Genomic DNA, 19,349 nt, shown 5'->3' on the forward strand with positions numbered 1-19,349 from the left:
AATAAACCCCCTGGTTTGTCTACCTTGTTGCATACGTTTGTGTCATCTGCAAAAAGGAATACTGTCCATTTATTGCCATTTGCAATGTCATCAATAAAGATATTAAAAAGCACTGGTCCAAGTACGGACCCTGGGGTACTCCACTGGTAACATTTCCCTCCTGTGAATGCACTCCATTTATGACAACTCTCTGTGTTCTATCCTGCAACCAAGATCTTATCCATTCAACCATCTTAGTATCCAGTTCTAGGCTTTTGAGTTTATTTAGCAGTCTGCGATGTGGGACAGTGTCAAAAGCCTTATTAAAGTCTAGATAAGCTATATCTATGGCTCCACCTTTATCTATTACTTTAGTCACACAGTCAACAAAGTCAATAAGATTTGTTTGACATGATCTCTCCCCAGTGACTCATGCTGTTTGGGATCCTGTAAATTTCTGGATCTGAGATAATCTACAACTCTTTCTTTTAAGAGTGTTTCCATCATTTCCCAGTAGTCCCTACTGATATAAGACTCACTGGTCGGTAGTGGCTTGCCTCTTCCTTGCTTACACTTTTGTGCAGTAGGACTACATTCACTCTTTTTCAGTGCTCTGGAATTACTCCTGTAGCTAGTAACTGGATGAATAATTCTGTTAATGGTGCTACCAGCACCCATTAAACTCTTTTAGTATCCTTGAATGTATCCCATCTGGCCCCATTGATTTATCCACTTTTAGTTTTGAGAATTCTGTTAGGACCTTCTCCTCTCTAAATGTACTTGTTTAATTTTTCTGAATATCCCTGCAACTTAACTGTGGCCCCTTCCCCTCTCTTTCAGTAGTAAATACTGAGCAGAAAAAATATTAAGATGATCTGCTATTACATTCTCTACCTCAACAAAACTCCCAGTCTCTGTCTTTAGTCTAATTTTTTCACCTTTTGTTTTTATCCTTTCGCTTATATACCTAACAAATGTTTTGCCTCCTTTTCCTACTGTCTGGGCCCTCAGCTTGTGCCTTTGCACATATCATTACCTTCTTAGTGTCCCTCCATCTAACTATATATATATATATATACACAGTATATATATATACCAACGGATTGGCACTCACCCTTCACAGTGTATACGGCCCCGGTGCCTTCTGAAATAAGTGGTATAGATCGCGGCTCCTAGCATGCAGCGGCACTCAGGGAAATGATTCATGGAGATTCCAAACAAACGGTTTTTATTCCATGATAGTGCAAAGAAAGATCCAACGTTTCGGGGTGCTACCACCCCTTTGTCAAGGTGAACACAACAGAAGTAAGTGATAACTCAAAGTGATTACCTTTATGTATGGAGGAGGTGAGGAAGTCCCGCCAGCGGGATGTGCAGCAACGTTTCCGGGGACAGGCATACACTGCCTTCCCTGCTTGTGAGCATAGGAGCGTGTTGCGTAAGCTCCGGTCACGTGCTCCCCCACCGCGTCATCAGGCGCCCTGGTTCCCCTAGCAACCGTCCGTGTATGTGCCGTCCAACCTGACAGCTGTCACGGAGGCAGCAAGGTTCACAGGAGGTCGTGGCGCGGGGGGCATGATCCGGGCTGTGTAATTAAAAATGTGACAAAGTGACAAAAGTGGGTCATCAGGATACAAACAAATAACAATTATACTTAGACATCCATGTATTATAATAAAACTGATGCTCTATGCACTTTAAATGGTATGATCAAAAAAGTTATAACTTGCATGGGTGCACCTTAAATCATATTTATGTTGCTATAGGCCTATGTGCAACAATACCTTAGGCCATATCTAAGACCCGGGGGCACCTCATGATGCCTGTCCAATGTGGGCGGGCATTTTTGTAAGAGCACCCTGCTCTTGTAATAGCAACATAAATATGATTTAAGGTGCACCCATGCAAGTTATAACTTTTTTGATCATACCATTTAAAGTGCATAGAGCATCAGTTTTATTATAATACATGGATGTCTAAGTATAATTGTTATTTGTTTGTATCCTGATGACCCACTTTTGTCACTTTGTCACATTTTTAATTACACAGCCGGATCATGCCCCCCGCGCCACGACCTCCTGTGAACCTTGCTGCCTCCGTGACAGCTGTCAGGTTGGACGGCACATACACGGACGGTTGCTAGGGGAACCAGGGCGCCTGATGACGTGGTGGGGGAGCACGTGACCGGAGCTTACGCAACACGCTCCTACGCTCACAAGCAGGGAAGGCAGTGTATGCCTGTCCCCGGAAACGTTGCTGCACCTCCCGCTGGCAGGACTTCCTCACCTCCTCCATACATAAAGGTAATCACTTTGAGTTATCACTTACTTCTGTTGTGTTCACCTTGACAAAGGGGTGGTAGCACCCCGAAACGTTGGATCTTTCTTTGCACTATCATGGAATAAAAACCGTTTGTTTGGAATCTCCATGAATCATTTCCCTGAGTGCCGCTGCATGCTAGGAGCCGCGATCTATATATACACAGTATATATATATATATATATATATATATATATATATATTTATATACAAACAGAAAGTTCAGCACTCACCATAGCTGCATGCACCCCACCCTATGAGTGGTGAGTGCAGATATTGCACCCCGCTTCTGGGGTGGCGAGTGCTGTGATTTTCTAGATTTGTTTATATATATATCTTTGTCTTCCTTATTTTGTGTCTGCTCATATTTCCTAAAAGCCATCTTTTTTTGCTTTCACAATACTTGCTACTTCTTTCAAAAACCACACTTTTTTTTCACCATGTGTCCTTGACAAAAACACCCATCGCGGTGTTGAAACGTTGGACTCGTCATGCAGTTTGTCTTTTAAATTTTTGTTTCACACCAAATCCGTGGAGTGCCGCCTGTTTCTGTGGTGAGGGGGTCAGTGGACTGTGGCTTCAGTCACCACGAACACCTACATCGTGCATTTATTCTAGGAGGGCACCCCGGTTTGTACCCATGTCTTCTTGAGTGCCAACTATTTCCATCATATATATATATATATATATAGATACAAACAGAAAGTTCAGCACTCACCATAGCTGCATGCACCCCACCCTATGAGTGGTGAGTGCAGATATTGCACCCCGCTTCTGGGGTGGCGAGTGCTGTGATTTTCTAGATTTGTTTATATATATATATCTTTGTCTTCCTTATTTTGTGTCTGCTCATATTTCCTAAAAGCCATCTTTTTTTGCTTTCACAATACTTGCTACTTCTTTCAAAAACCACACTGGCTTCCTCTTCCTTGAGTTTTTCCTAACACTTTTAAAACAAAGGTCTGTTGCCTTTAATATTGCACTTTTTAATGTTTCCCACTTCTCCTGAACTCTTTCCAAATTCCTCCACTCATCCAAGTTCCTCCACTCTGCTTGATGCTATATTTTAGATGCCACTGCATGGTTATACAACTTTATATTTTTGCAGTTTGTGTACTTTTGCATCACATACAATAACATCTATTTTTACCCTGCAGCCACATATATTTGCCGTCAGTCCCTTACACTCTCATATGTGCATGTGCATTGGCGCTCCTTTTCATACCATGGCTCAAATTGCTCTTCCCTGAGGTGTACTCTAGTGCAATTTCCTATGGACCAATTAAATTACGTGTGGACTGCTTACTGCTGTAAGCAGACTTTCAGCAGCTTCGCTGGATGTTTCTCAGAGCTGATTTCAACTCACAGCCAAAAGAGGTGTGAGCATACTGTATCTCAGTCTACTGTACTCGTGCTAATGAGTGCAATGTGTCTAATTGAGTCTGCCCCTAAGAGTGACGTTTCAGTGAATGATTACTGTATATGAGAAATGAAAAGGGAAGTTTTACTATGAAAACCTAAGGAAATTGTGTGTATGAAATGGAGTTTCAGAAACCTTTTTAGGCAACACTGTCAGCAAGACCATGAATAATAAATAAATTTGGAATGGCTACTTTCATTCTCACTGTTCATTATTTAAAAACAAACTATAAAACTGCAAATATTCATCATGTCATAACCTTCAATCACTAATTAGATTTATTTATTTAGTATAAACTGATCAAATAAAAATGATTGCTTAACCATGGGAATTTAGTTAATTGAACTTTGTGGGGCTCATTTAATAAAGTGGTGCTAGGTGCACAATGGTGCTGTCCACTCACAGAAGAAATCACCTTAGTTCAATTGTAAGGCACCATAAATCTCTATAGTGCCGGACTGCAAGAGTTACATATCATAAGAAATACAGTTGCAAATAAGAGAACACATACAGATGATGTCAATGAAGGAGCTACAGACATGAGACTAAGTGTAGAGAGGGCCCTGCTTATTAGAGCTTACAGTTTAGATGGTATGATAAAAAATGATCATTTCATACAGTATGAGAATCCTTGCCTGAAAGTTTCTCTGTAAGAACACTGAAAAAGATTCACGCAAGAAGGTTTCTTGTCTAATGAAAGACAACGTGCATAACACCTAACAAGTATCCCTGCAGAAAACTGCTAATCACATGATCTCTGCGTTACATTCAACAAGCTGTTAATCAAAACACCTATCCCTTTGGCAGTAAAAGCAGAACAAACATCTGCTGGAAGTTCGGACTGCTTATATATCTGTTGGGATGATGTTCACAAGTACAGGCGCTCCACTCTACTGGAATGTGTGCCAGAGTAAGCCAGCATCTGTCTTTGCCGTGCTGCATTGGGGTTCAGTCAGGGACCAGTTAAAAAGCTGTAAGAGTGTAATATAATTGTTAGACTTTTGTTTTTTTGTCTTTTTTACTATCATAAACAAATGTTATGTGCACATTCTTATATACCATATCATATTTAGAGATTGTTTTGAAAATCATTTACAAAATGATGTTTAGGTGCAATAAAACAATGTAGTTTTGTTAGTATAACTGTAATACTAAAAAGTGCTGAACATTTATAAATCATTTTCCTTGCTTATGTATAGGGCAGCACAAATTGTACAGCACCATGCAGTCAAGAGTACAATACAGTAAATATTATATCAATACAGAAAGGGTAAAAACTACATAAAATCCTAAACAGATACAAGATAATGCATTGGCACAACTAAACATAAAAACAAGCAGAAAAATGTTAATATATGGATACAATTTAAAGAATAAAAAAGTGTTGAAGACAGAAGGAACAACTCCATTCCGAAGCACTTAACACCATTGTGTAATACTCAACTGGAACATACAAGCTAGACCCCAGACTAGAGACATTGGATAGAGAGGACCCTGCTCACGAGAAGATAGTAGTGAGAGAGAATAGCAGCACTTGCACAGACATAAATGTAAAGAAAGAGAGAAGAGGATGGGGCTAATTAATATAAGGGGGTCTAGGAGGGGAATGGTATTGAAGTAAGAAGTAGTTAGTATTAAGGGATTGCTTGATTGTTTTAATATTGGGGGGTAGTCTGCTAGGGTAAGGTAAGGAATTCCAGAAGTAGAAACAGTGGAGATGGAGAGGAGAAAGTCAGAGTCAGAATATATTGGTCAGGTAGAAGTATATTTATGTTAAGTCCAGAGTTGTAAGATACATTTGTGTTATGGAGGTCTTTTTAAGCAAGGTAAGCCAGCTTGAACTGGGTTCTATAGGTAATGGAGTTACTTTATTGATTTTTGCAAGTTGTTGCTACACATAAGGAATGGTGAGAGAGTTAATTTAGTCTGGATGCCGTTTTCATGGTAGACTGTAAAGGGGCAGGTGATGATGAGTAAATGGACCACATTTTAGTTACAAAGAGTGGTTACTGGCAATGTTGCAGAGGAGAAATCAAATTGACTGACTGATAGACTGGTTGTAGTGAGAGAAGCTGAGAGTGGAATGATCACACCGAGGCACCTAGTATGAGGAAACGGAGTATGAGTGTTGTTCTTTACAATGAAGGAGATGTAGGGGTGGTAGTATTAGAAGGTGGTTAAAGGATAAGCTCATATTTTGATACAGAACAATATATTGAGTTTGAGGTGGTATTTTGTCTTCCAGGTAGAGAAGGGTGACAGTAAGTTGGACACACAGGATAAGATAGAAAAAGAGAGGCCAGGTATGAAATTATATCTTAGTGGTGTCAGCATAATGGTGGTGATGTAGGTTGCAATAGTGTTAGGATTCAACAAGAAAGGTAGTGTAGATAGAGAAGAGAAAAGGGCTAAGAACAAATACTTGTGTGATTTCATTTGATCAAACTTATAGTCTATTGCGGGGGTGAAATAAGTATCTCTACTTGCAGTTCAATTGATGTAAATGGGCAGCAACAGGACATTTTCAAGCAGACTAATTTTGTTCTCTTACACAAGTTACCTGACTGGTGCAAAAGGGCAGTCATTGTGATTACATCTACTTTCACAAGTGGGTGGATGTTGTGGTGTGACCGCACATAGGGCATGATTCAGATGTGGTCAGAGGTGCTATCACTCAGTGATAGCACCATATGGTAATGCAGCAGAGGCAGGGGCATAGCCGGAACTTTGTGGGCCCCATAGCAACATTTTGAAGGGGCCCCCATCCCAATGCTTCTATAGAGACACTTCTCTGCCGCAGTTGTTAATTTTATGCCCCATTATAGTGCTCTAATTCATTTTCTTAACCATACTAGAGCATTTTTTTATATTACTGTATGCTCATAGTAGCGCCCTAGTTTCTTTTATGAATCACAGTAGTGCTTAAGTTCACCCTATGTCACATTTCAGAGCTGCCAGTAAACAATATGCCGCACAGTACCCCCAATTCACTTTAATGATATATAGTGCTCTCCATTCATATTGTGCCTCATTACAGTGCCCCGGTTCATATTACATAACATTAAAATGCCCCCCAGTTAATGTTATACCACACTACAATGACCAGGTTTAGGGTCATACCTAGATATATTGCAGGCCCCAAGGAAAAAGTTTGAAAGGACCCCTACATACTACCCAATGGTGAAAATGTATATAACACATGTAACTTTGACAGGAAAGGTGGGCCTCTCTCAGCTCTGTGCCAAATGCCTGCACCTATGGTAGCTATGACCTTGGCAGGAAGTGTGTAATACAAGCAGATGCCTCCTGCTGCAGTAGTGATCTGACCTGCATCCTAGGATGCAGCATCAAATCACTGGGCTCACCTTTGGGCAGTTTGGAGTCGCGCAAGCCGCCTGTCGCAAAGGACAGGAAATCTCCATCCAAAAATGTCGATCGCTGGCCGCTTCCCTAACCCTAAAAGATGTCGATCGCTGGCCGCTTCCCTAACCCTAAATGGCAAATTTTCACAAACGAAGGCCATCTACGCCACCTCTCCACCCCCAAAACGACATCAGACTATCAATCACATGCATGTACAAAGTAACGTTAATCTGTATTTTGCTCAGATTAAGGCGGATCTGAATTACCCCCATACAGTATGCATACAACTCTGCAAATGGCAAAGATCTTCATCTGTTTCTGTGCAACTCTAAATCAGCCTCATGGTGATCAGCAATCTATAAATTAAAAAATTCATGAAGGTCATAAAATTACAGTACATCCTCTATAATTTATATACTGTACATTCATTCTTACGGTAAAATAAAGATATTCACTGACAATGCTAATGAACTAACATATGATTTTAGGCAGTTTCAAAATTTCCATCCTATAATTTATATTAAATTTCTTTATGTTGTGTTCTAAATGGGATTTTTAAATGATGAAAAGCTATTAGAATAAGTGCATAAATTTGTCAAAACCCATTAACAATGACTGTTAACAGAAATGAGTAATCCAGAACCAAAGGACATAAATAACCCCATTTTAGAATTCAAACACAGCTGTTAGGTCAGGTCCAGTTGTTACATTACTTTTCATTTCAGATATATAACATTTTCTAAGCTTTTCTGCTGAAATGGCTGCATTCAATTTCTGAAAACCACTAGAATGATATTCATCTTCCTCAGCACATAGTGAAATAGCGAATTTGTCACATTTTGTCCATTATAAAACTACTCTGTCATAAAACAAACTGCAGCAGACAAAAGAGAAACCTGCTATTTCAGGGTGACTTCTATTATTTCACATTTCCTCTTTGTAGCATAACTAAGGCCAGTGATGGGAGATGGCAGATGCTAAGACGATGAAAAGCCATAAGTGAGAAGTGCTTCATTTGAAATAAAAAGTTTAACAGAAAGTTGAAAAGAGCAGTTTGTATCTAGAGTCACGTCGTAGCTGTCAAACACCACCTACAGTATAAATCCCTATCTCTGTCAACGCTTGCTTAAAAATATATAAAGTCAGTACATTCAGCAACTGAATTCTGACACCAGAACTGTGAAACCTGTAACATCATTGATAAGTATCCAAACAACACATCCTTGTTTACCTAACACTATGATATATTGTATTTCTTCACTGTGCCAATAATGTGAAGCTATATACTGTACACCTGGTGTTAATTTCAAATTGAATAGTGTTTTGAAAATCAATGGCTCTTAAAGATGTTGAAATAATGCTATATTGGACAAAACATTTTAATAACTAAATACAAAATATACATTTTATTCTCTTGACATAAGAAAATATAAAATAATTTAGTTTTTAGGACATTAGATAACATAGAAAATTCCATAAAACATCATACATACATACATACAGACATACATACATACATACATAGGTAGTTGGCAAACTCTCTAATTAGTGATGAGCGGGTTCGGTTTCTCTGAAACCGAACCCCCCCGAACTTCACCCTTTTTACACGGGTCCGAGGCATACTCGGATTCTCCCGTATGGCTCGGTTAACCCGAGCGCGCCCGAACGTCATCATCCCGCTGTCGGATTCTCGCGAGATTCGGATTCTATATAAGCAGCTGCGCGTCGCCGCCATTTTCACTCGTGCATTGGAAATGTTAGGGAGAGGACGTGGCTGGCGTCCTCTCCGTGTATTGTTGATGCAAATATTTGTGCTTGCTTTACTTATTGCTTAATTGTGGGGACTGGGGAGCAGCTGTATATTAATATAGGAGGAGTACAGTGCAGAGTTTTGCTGATCAGTGACCACCAGTTTTATCCGTTCTCTGCATGAAAAAAACGCTCCTTATCTGTGCTCAGTGTGCTGCATATATCTGTGCTCACACTGCTTAATTGTGGCGACTGGGGAGCAGCTGTATTATATAGCAGGAGTACAGTGCAGAGTTTTGCTGACAGTGACCACCAGTATACGTTGTCTGCCTGAAAAACACTCCATATCTGTGCTCAGTGTGCTGCTTTATTGTGGGGACTGCGGGACCACCAGTATAATATTATATAGGAGGAGTACAGTGCAGAGCTTTGCTGACCAGTGACCACCAGTATACGTTGTCTGCCTGAAAAACACTCCATATCTGTGCTGCATTGTAGACAGTATATAGTAGGAGTACAGTGCATAATTTTGCTGACCACCAGTATATAATATATAGGAGTACGGTACAGAAGGCCACTGCTGTACCTACCTCTGTGTCGTCAAGTATACTATCCATCCATACCTGTGGTGCATTTCAGTTTTGCACAGTTTGCTGACCACCAGTATATAATATATAGCATTACGGTACAGTAGGCCACTGCTGTACCTACCTCTGTGTCGTCAAGTATACTATCCATCCCTACCTGAGGTGCATTTCAGTTTTGCACAGTTTGCTGACCACCAGTATATAATATATAGCATTACGGTACAGTAGGCCACTGCTGTACCTACCTCTGTGTCGTCAAGTATACTATCCATCTACATTCTATACCTGTGGTGCATTTTAGTTTTGCAGTTTGCTGACACAGTGACCACCAGTATATATAGCAGTACGGTACGGAAGGCCACTGCTGTACCTACCTCTGTGTCGTCAAGTATACTATCCATCTAGATTCTATACCTGTGGTGCATTTCAGTTGTGCAGTTTGCTGACACAGTGACCACCAGTATATATAGCAGTACGGTACGGAAGACCACTGCTGTTCCTACCTCTGTGTCATCAAGTATACTATCCATCTACATTCTATACCTGTGGTGCATTTTAGTTTTGCAGTTTGCTGACACAGTGACCACCAGTATATATAGCAGTACGGTACGGAAGGCCACTGCTGTACCTACCTCTGTGTCGTCATTAAGTATACTATCCATCTACATTCTATACCTGTGGTGCATTTTAGTTTTGCAGTTTGCTGACACAGTGACCACCAGTATATATAGCAGTACAGTACGGAAGGCCACTGCTGTACCTACCTCTGTGTCATCAAGTTTACTATCCATCTACATTCTATACCTGTGGTGCATTTTAGTTTTGCAGTTTGCTGACACAGTGACCACCAGTATATATAGCAGTACGGTACGGAAGGCCACTGCTGTACCTACCTCTGTGTCGTCAAGTATACTATCCATCTAGATTCTATACCTGTGGTGCATTTCAGTTGTGCAGTTTGCTGACACAGTGACCACAAGTATATATAGCAGTACGGTACGGAAGGCCACTGCTGTTCCTACCTCTGTTTCGTCAAGTATACTATCCATCTACATTCTATACCTGTGGTGCATTTTAGTTTTGCAGTTTGCTGACACAGTGACCACCAGTATATATAGCAGTACGGTACGGAAGGCCACTGCTCTACCTACCTCTGTGTCGTCAAGTATACTATCCATCTACATACTATACCTGTGGTGCATTTCAGTTGTGTGCAGTATATATATTAGTAGGCCATTGCTTTTGATACTGGAATATAATTCCACACATTAAAATATGGAGAACAAAAATGTGGAGGGTAAAATAGGGAAAGATCAAGATCCACTTCCACCTCGTGCTGAAGCTGCTGCCACTAGTCATGGCCGAGACCATGAAATGCCATCAACGTCGTCTGCCAAGGCCGATGCCCAATGTCATAGTAGAGAGCAAGTAAAATCGAAAAAACAAAGTTCAGTAAAATGACCCAAAAATCAAAATTAAAAGCGTCTGAGGAGAAGCGTAAACTTGCCAATATGCCATTTATGACACGGAGTGGCAAGGAACGGCTGAGGCCTTGGCCTATGTTCATGGCTAGTGGTTCAGATTCACATGAGGATGGAAGCACTCATCCTCTCGCTAGAAAAATGAAAAGACTTAAGCTGGCAAAAGCACAGCAAAGAACTGTGCGTTCTTCTAAATCACAAATCCCCAAGGAGAGTCCAATTGTGTCGGTTGCGATGCCTGACCTTCCCAACACTGGACGGGAAGAGTTTGTGCCTTCCACCATTTGCACGCCCCCTGCAAGTGCTGGAAGGAGCACCCGCAGTCCAGTTCCTGATAGTCAAATTGAAGATGTCACTGTTGAAGTACACCAGGATGAGGATATGGGTGTTGCTGGCGCTGGGGAGGAAATTGACAAGGAGGATTCTGATGGTGAGGTGGTTTGTTTAAGTCAGGCACCCGGGGAGACACCTGTTGTCCTTGGGACGAATATGGCCATTGACATGCCTGGTCAAAATACAAAAAAAATCAGCTCTTCGGTGTGGAATTATTTCAACACAAATGCGGACAACAGGTGTCAAGCCGTGTGTTGCCTTTGTCAAGCTGTAATAAGTAGGGGTAAGGACGTTAACCACCTAGGAACATTCTCCCTTATACGTCACCTGGACCGCATTCATCAGAAGTCAGTGACAAGTTCAAAAACTTTGGGTGACAGCGGAAGGAGTCCACTGACAACTAAATCCCTTCCTCTTGTAACCAAGCTCCTGCAAACCACACCACCAACTCCCTCAGTGTCAATTTCCTCCTTACAGAGGAAAGCCAATAGTCCTGCAGGCCATGTCACTGGCAAGTCTGACGAGTCCTCTCCTGCCTGGGATTCCTCCGATGCATCCTTGAATGTAATGCCTACTGCTGCTGCTGTTGCTGCTGCCTTGAGTCGATCGTCATCCCAGAGGGGAAGTCAGAAGACCACTTGTACTACTTCCACCAAGCAATTGACTGTCCAACAGTCCTTTGTGAGGAAGATGAAATATCACAGCAGTCATCCTGCTGCAAAGCGGATAACTGAGGCCTTGGCAGCCTGGGCAGTGAGAAACGTGGTTCCGGTGTCCACCGTTAATTCAGAGGCAACTAGAGACTTGATTGAGGTACTGTGTCCCCGGTACCAAATACCATCTAGGTTCCATTTCTCTAGGCAGGTGATACCGAAAATGTACACAGACCTCAGAAAAAGAGTCACCAGTGTCCTAAAAAATGCAGTTGTACCCAATGTCCACTTAACCACGGACATGTGGACAAGTGGAGCAGGGCAGACTCAGGACTATATGACTGTGACAGCCAACTGGGTAGATGTATTGCCTCCCGCAGCAAGAACAGCAGCGGCGACACCAGTAGCAGCATCTCGCAAATGCCAACTCGTTCCTAGGCAGGCTGTGCTTTGTATCACCGCTTTCCAGAAGAGGCAACCACTTACGGAAACTGAGGAACATCATCGCAGAATGGCTTACCCCAATTGGACTCTCCTGGGGATTTGTGACATCGGACAACGCCACCAATATTGTGCGTGCATTACATCTGGGCAAATTCCAGCACGTCCCATGTTTTGCACATACATTGAATTTGGTGGTGCACAATTATTTAAAAAACGACAGGGGCATGCAAGAGATGCTGTCGGTGGCCCGAAGAATTGCGGGCCACTTTCGGCATTCAGCCACCGCGTGCCGAAGACTGGAGCACCACCAAACATTCCTGAACCTGCCCTGCCATCATCTGAAGCAAGAGGTGGTAACGAGGTGGAATTCAACCCTCTATATGCTTCAGAGGATGGAGGAGCAGCAAAAGGCCATTCAAGCCTATACATCTGCCCACGATATAGGCAAAGGATGGGGAATGCACCTGACTCAAGCGCAGTAGAGAATGATTTCAACGTTGTGCAAGGTTCTGCAACCCTTTGAACTTGCCACACGTGAAGTCAGTTCAGACACTGCCAGCCTGGGTCAGGTCATTCCCCTCATCAGGCTTTTGCAGAAGAAGCTGGAGACATTGAAGGAGGAGCTAAAACAGAGCGATTCTGCTAGGCATGTGGGACTTGTGGATGGTGCCCTTAATTCGCTAAACCAGGATTCACGGGTGGTCATTATGTTGAAATCAGAGCACTACATTTTGGCCACCGTGCTCGATCCTAGATTTGAAACCTACGTTGTATCTCTCTTTCCGGCAGACACAAGTCTGCAGAGGTTCAAAGACCTGCTGGTGAGAAAATTGTCAAGTCAAGCGGAACGTGACTCGTCACATTCTCCTGCAACTGGGGGTGCGAGGAAAAGGCTAAGAATTCCGAGCCCACCCGCTGGCGGTGATGCAGGGCAGTCTGGAGCGAGTGCTGACATCTGGTCCGGACTGAAGGACCTGCCAACGATTACTGGTATGTCGTCTACAGTCACTGCATATGATTCTCCCACCATTGAAAGAATGGTGGAGGATTATATGAGTGACCGCATCCAAGTAGGCACGTCAGACAGTCCGTGCTTATACTGGCAGGAAAAAGAGGTAATTTGGAGGCCCTTGCACAAACTGGCTTTATTCTACCTAAGTTGCCCTCCCTCCAGTGTGTACTCGAAAGAGTTTTTAGTGCAGCCGCGCACCTTGCAATCGGCGTACGAGGTTACTTCCAGAAAATGTGGAGAATATGATGTTCATCAAAATTAATTATAATCAATTCCTCCGTGGAGACTTTCACCAGCAGCAATTGCCTCCAGAAAGTACACAGGGACCTGAGATGGTGGATTCCAGTGGGGACGAATTAATAATCTGTGAGGAGGGGAATGTACACAGTGAAAGGGGTGAGGAATCGGAGGATGATGATGAGGTGGACATCTTGCCTCTGTAGAGCCAGTTTGTGCAAGGAGAGATTGATTGCTTCTTTATTTGGTGGGGGCCCAAACCAACCAGTCATTTCAGTCACAGTCGTGTGGCAGACCCTGTCGCTGAAATGATGGGTTCGTTAAAGTGTGCATGTCCTGTTTATACAACATAAGGGTGGGTGGGAGGGCCCAAGGACAATTCCATCTAGCACTTCTTTTTTCTTTCATTTTTCTTTGCATCATGTGCTGTTTGGGGACTATTTTTTTGAACTGCCATCCTGTCTGACACTGCAATGCCACTCCTAGATGGGCCAGGTGTTTGTGTCGGCCACTTGGGTCGCTTAGCTTAGTCACACAGCTACCTCATTGCGCCTCTTTTTTTCTTTGCATCATGTGCTGTTTGCGGACAATTTTTTTAATCTGCCATCATGTCTGACACTGCAGTGCCACTGCTAGATGGGCCAGGTGTTTGTGTCGGCCACTTGGGTCGCTTAGCTTAGTCACACAGCTACCTCATTGCGCCTCTTTTTTTCTTTGCATCATGTGCTGTTTGGGGACAATTTTTTTAATCTGCCATCCAGTCTGACACTGCAGTGCCACTCCTAGATGGGCCAGGTCTTTGTGTCGGCCACTTGTGTCGCTTAGCTTAGTCACACAGCTACCTTGGTGCGCCTCTTTTTTTCTTTGCATCATGTGCTGTTTGGGGACTATTTTTTTTTGAAGTGCCATCATGCCTGACACTGCAGTGCCACTCCTAGATGGGCCAGGTGATTGTGTCGGCCACTTGTGTCGCTTAGCTTAGCCATCCAGCGACCTCGGTGCAAATTTTAGGACTAAAAATAATATTGTGAGGTGTGAGGTGTTCAGAATAGACTGAAAATGAGTGTAAATTATGGTTATTGAGGTTAATAATACTATGGGATCAAAATTACCCCCAAATTCTATGATTTAAGCTGTTTTTGAGGGTTTTTTGTACAAAAAAAACGAATCCAAAACACACCCGAATCCGACTAAAAATTTTCAGGGAGGTTTTGCCAAAACGCGTCCGAATCCAAAACACGGCCGCGGAACCGAATCCAAAACCAAAAAACAAAACCCGAAAAATGTCCGGTGCACATCACTATCTCTAATTGGTTCACTTATTTAGTGTGAGTTATTAAGAAGAACAACAAAAAGACAAGGGGTGCAATACATACAGATGCATCCTCATACAACTTTTAGCATATTACAACTAGAATTACAGTCTATAATGTGGTCATGAGGAGAGTGATTAAAAACACATTATACAACAACAATTACTAACTTTCTAGCTTTCACTAGCCGAAGTATAATGATCTTCACCGGAATTAACATTGAAGCTCTGGTAGAATTCTGTAGTGCTACAGCATCTCAATGGGGGTATTGGCACACAGATATAATAAGAATCCTGGGTTGTAATAATGACAATGTATTATCTCAGTTCTTTCCAAAGAGGATGGAGCTAGCAAAGAAAGGTATAGTCTCTTGAAAAATATAACTCAATTGCCAATGAGAGTCTCTTGGTTATATAAACTCAGTCTCTCTTAGTTAAAGGAATTTACTTGTACTTGCATAAATATCTCAGTCCTTTCCAGATTAATGCCCGGATTTATCAAGCCTTGGGGAGTTATACATTGCACAGTGTTAAGGTACCAACCAAACTGCTCCTAACTGCCATTTAACAGGCTGTGTTTGAAAAATGACAGGTAGGAGCTGATTAGTTGGCACTTTATCACCGTGCAATTTACAATCACTTTCCAAGGCTTGATAAATCAGGGCCTAAATGTCTGACTTGTACTTCCACAATAACTCAGTTTTAATATCCCAACAGTGTCAACGCAGGGGAGATGGCTGTCTTTACTGGCCCCTTGACAGGGTTTAGCTTGTGGATATGGTGCTATACTATGTAGAAAAAATGCAGACCATGATTACGTCTAACAGGTCACCTGTTTGTGTTCTGCACAGCCCTGCAGGCTTCCACGCACACCCAGGAAGGGACAGAGGTTTTCCCTGTCAGCTCGTTTAGGGTGAGTGGTCATTTGGATATCTACCAAATGACATGGAAACTCCTGCTTGGCAGGAGTTATTCCACAGCTGTGCAGGCACCCAACGGGGGCGGTGGGGCCATTTTTTTATGAGCCCTGGCTGTTTAATTAGTTTTCATAGTGTAAAGAAATACTATTTAGAATTTTTCCTGCTTTTTCGGTTGCTTAGCAACCTTATATTTACTGCCATATGAATCTCCCATTAATTTAAGTGGTCATTTACATACCCATGTGACCACAATGAGTTATATAAGTGTATTTTATGTGGGTCCCATTGGCCGCCTAGCGGGTATATCATTTAAATACAATTGCGGTTCTCCGTGCTCCCGGTCATGTGACATAGGGGTGATGTCATCGCGTATTACGGAGGTGTCTGCATCGGTTGCTTAGCAACCATGAAGTCTCTGCATTTACAGTCTATTGGTTTACACCCGTAAATACTATCACGTGACCCGGAAGGAGCTTGTAATGCGCTCCACGGGGTCCCGGGGGCGGGTTCAGCCGTCTTAGATCAGATGGACGTTTAGTAAAACTATTAAGGCACTTTATGCCAGAGATGGATCTTGTCCCCTGAGGCATGAGGGATTTTGGATGGATTAGGAGATTGATTAAAAATGATACATCCGGTATTTGGGGGTGAGTCACATGATTACTCTGACCTCTGAACTCCACCATGTTAGAATCACTTATCATTGTTTTTATATATAAATTAAGTTGGGTATTGCTATTTTTACTGTGGGTTTGCCTCCCGATCACTTCTAACTATATATTGATTGTAGAGAACAGTTTACTTTATCAATAATGTGGATGATTGAATAAAATGTGTGTATTACACCTGTTGGGCATCAGGTCGTTAAAGGGGTTTAAATAGATCCCACATCTAGACTGAGCTATACTTCTGATGAAGCTAGGTGACCGAGCCTAGGGAAACGCGTTAAGTGTCAAGCTGCCATCACCAAATGTGTCCTACTTTCTAAAGGATCCAGAAATGGACTTTTAATTCCTTGCCTTTGGAACTTTCTCTGTGGGATTGCAGCATTACAGCATCGATTGGAGAGACCCAGCTTTCATCCAATCATCACAGCTTGCTTGCTGCCAATTTCCAAGCCTCTGGAAGTCTCCGTCACTATGGGTAACACCAGCTGTATTTAACATCAATATTCCCCAGGGAACTTTATACATAATTTCAGTCAGGGATCCTTTGTGGACACACACTAGCAGCTATCACAAATTTATTCTCAGCACTATTTATGCCCTAATTTCATGTTTTTATTGGATCATATTTGACATGGTATATATGTTGTTCAGTCAATACATTTTATGTCTTTTTAAAATTCATCCACCGTTTATTAATATTGGGGAAAAACCTAGCGCCAGTACAATCTTCCTTTTCACACTATTGTTCTTTTGGGACTAACAATCCCTTACTGGCAGCTGTGACAGCGCGTCTGGGCCGTCATTTCCATAGAGATTTCATAACCTGCTGCAGTAAAAATGTAATATATTTACTGGAGTGTCATTGTGGTCACCAAAATGTTGGTAGAACGGGCAGGATGCTCAAGGATCGAATGTCGGAACACACCAGAAATATAAAGAAGGGCTATGACCAACATAGTGTATCAGCTCATTTTAAAAATAGACATACCTGTAATATAAAAGGATTGAAAAGTTATTTAGGTATAAAATTGGCTAAAGGAAATTGGAGAACTCAAGATGAGGAAGAACCTCTAGCCAAACTTGAAATGAGAGCTGTATACCAGTTAAAAACCTTGTCCCAAGAGGACTTAATTTAGAGTTTGAAACTAAGTGGTTCATATGACAGCATCTTAGCGTATAGTTGAATGAGCACTGTTTGAGAACATTTTGCTAACTTTGTCTTTTTTCCCTTTTTTTGACATTGTTATCGTATCAATATTGGGAGCACGCTCAGCTAATGAGGACCTTCTAAACATCGGAACTGCACGGATAGTCTGTATGATCCATTATGCTACACTTGTTCTTCCCTTTGTGTGTTTTGGCATAAACTTGCAGTCTATGTCAACTCTACATATATGGTCTATGTTTATTCCATGTATATCATTTGTATACATGCTAGACTCGGGTTAACTATGTACAAGCTGACGTTGAAATATCAGACACCTGAAAACTTTTGTGTAAATGGTTCTGTATATATTATTGACTGTCCTTTGCATTCTTTTCCGTTTTTTATTTTTATCTTTATTTTTCACTTTTAACCATCAAAATTTGGCAGCATCTATTCAAACTCTCAGGATTCAGATATTATAATGTCAGCTTCCACAGTTTTGTATTAATTGTACATTGTCTGTGTAATTTTAATGCGGTGTGTGCAATGATTGGTTAAAACCGATCACGTGACTGGGACATTTTAGATAAAGTTTCCGTCATTGCTCATCCATTACCGGGTGTTTGGTCTGTTTCTTTTTTGAACAGTTTTTTTATTGAACTCTTCTTACCGGTCTGTTTTTATACATTGTTACATCATTAAAACCTTTCTTATGTGGAGCTCATTCCCTTGACTGATCCTTGTTCACAGTAAGGAGGTGTTTGGGATAGAAAAGATACCTTTCAATGCACTCGTGACAGAAATTAAATGTAAGTGCCATTTCAGAGGGTTTGTGTTTCCAGACGAGCGGACAGCTGGTCCAACTATGTAAAGATACCTTTATGTGCCTATGAGTAAGAATTTCATACTGAGTGTCTTTCCTATTACAAGTGGAAACACCTGACCGTTCTTCTGGATCAGGCCCCCTCTTCTTGGTTTTCAATTAACATTGGAAGCGCTGGTTTTTGATCGTCTTTTGTCTGTTCCATGGTGCTATGCGGTCTGCACCTTTTTCACACTGCACAGAAGGTGACAATAGATACTTAAGCTGGGTGTCATTTCTGTTTGTGTCCTAGGTCAATCAAATTCAATGTACTCACTCGTACCTTTATTATGGAGTCATTCACTTGCTGGGCCAGCTTTCAACAGTTCCATACTGTTACAAGATGGCTATGACGTTCACGAGGCCTTGCAGTGTCCGGTCTCTGACTGTGACATCTCAACACTTGTGTGACCCTGAGCTTGGCATCCATTCTCAACTCCCGCTCTACTCCTCGCTCAACATGCATCCGCCACATCCTGTCTCTCGAGAAGACTCCCACTTCTTCTTCCCACAAGGCTCCTCTATTCCTAGCCTGCCCTGCCCAATTAGCTGTCCACATCCAGACCATGTGATCAGACCAGGGTCCTTGCTTAACTCTTGCTGTGCCAATGCTTTCCCCTTCTGCTGCTGCGGACCTGTAAGCAACTTTAAAGGGGCACACACACCATTCTCCGGGGTGCCACATTAGCATAGGGCATCTCTTAGTCGCATCAGAGACTGTGCTGATTAATTTGATATGTGACACTTGTATATTGTGTGTGACTGGGTCTGTATGTGGAGCAAATGGGAACATGTATTGGAAAAAAGCTGCAGTTGTTACATTTTAGCGCTTCTAATACAGATTCAAGGACTCAGTTGCACAC

General features: G+C 42.0%; 1 long non-coding RNA gene across 2 annotated transcripts in view; it reads right to left on the reverse strand.

Annotated features, from left to right (window-relative positions):
• Positions 1–3,983: 3,983 nt before the first annotated feature.
• The window catches only part of LOC134943470 (uncharacterized), a 99,521-nt gene continuing 84,155 nt past the window's right edge, over positions 3,984–19,349 (reverse strand). For both annotated transcript variants that reach the window (XR_010181556.1, XR_010181555.1), the window contains exons 3-4: positions 7,348–7,437; positions 3,984–4,689 (exon numbers count right to left, since the gene is read on the reverse strand). This is a non-coding gene — a long non-coding RNA (uncharacterized LOC134943470). The remainder of the gene's footprint in view (positions 4,690–7,347; positions 7,438–19,349) is intronic.

Source organism: Pseudophryne corroboree, chromosome 7 (genome assembly GCF_028390025.1).
Source record: "Pseudophryne corroboree isolate aPseCor3 chromosome 7, aPseCor3.hap2, whole genome shotgun sequence".
Lineage (NCBI taxonomy): Eukaryota > Metazoa > Chordata > Amphibia > Anura > Myobatrachidae > Pseudophryne > Pseudophryne corroboree.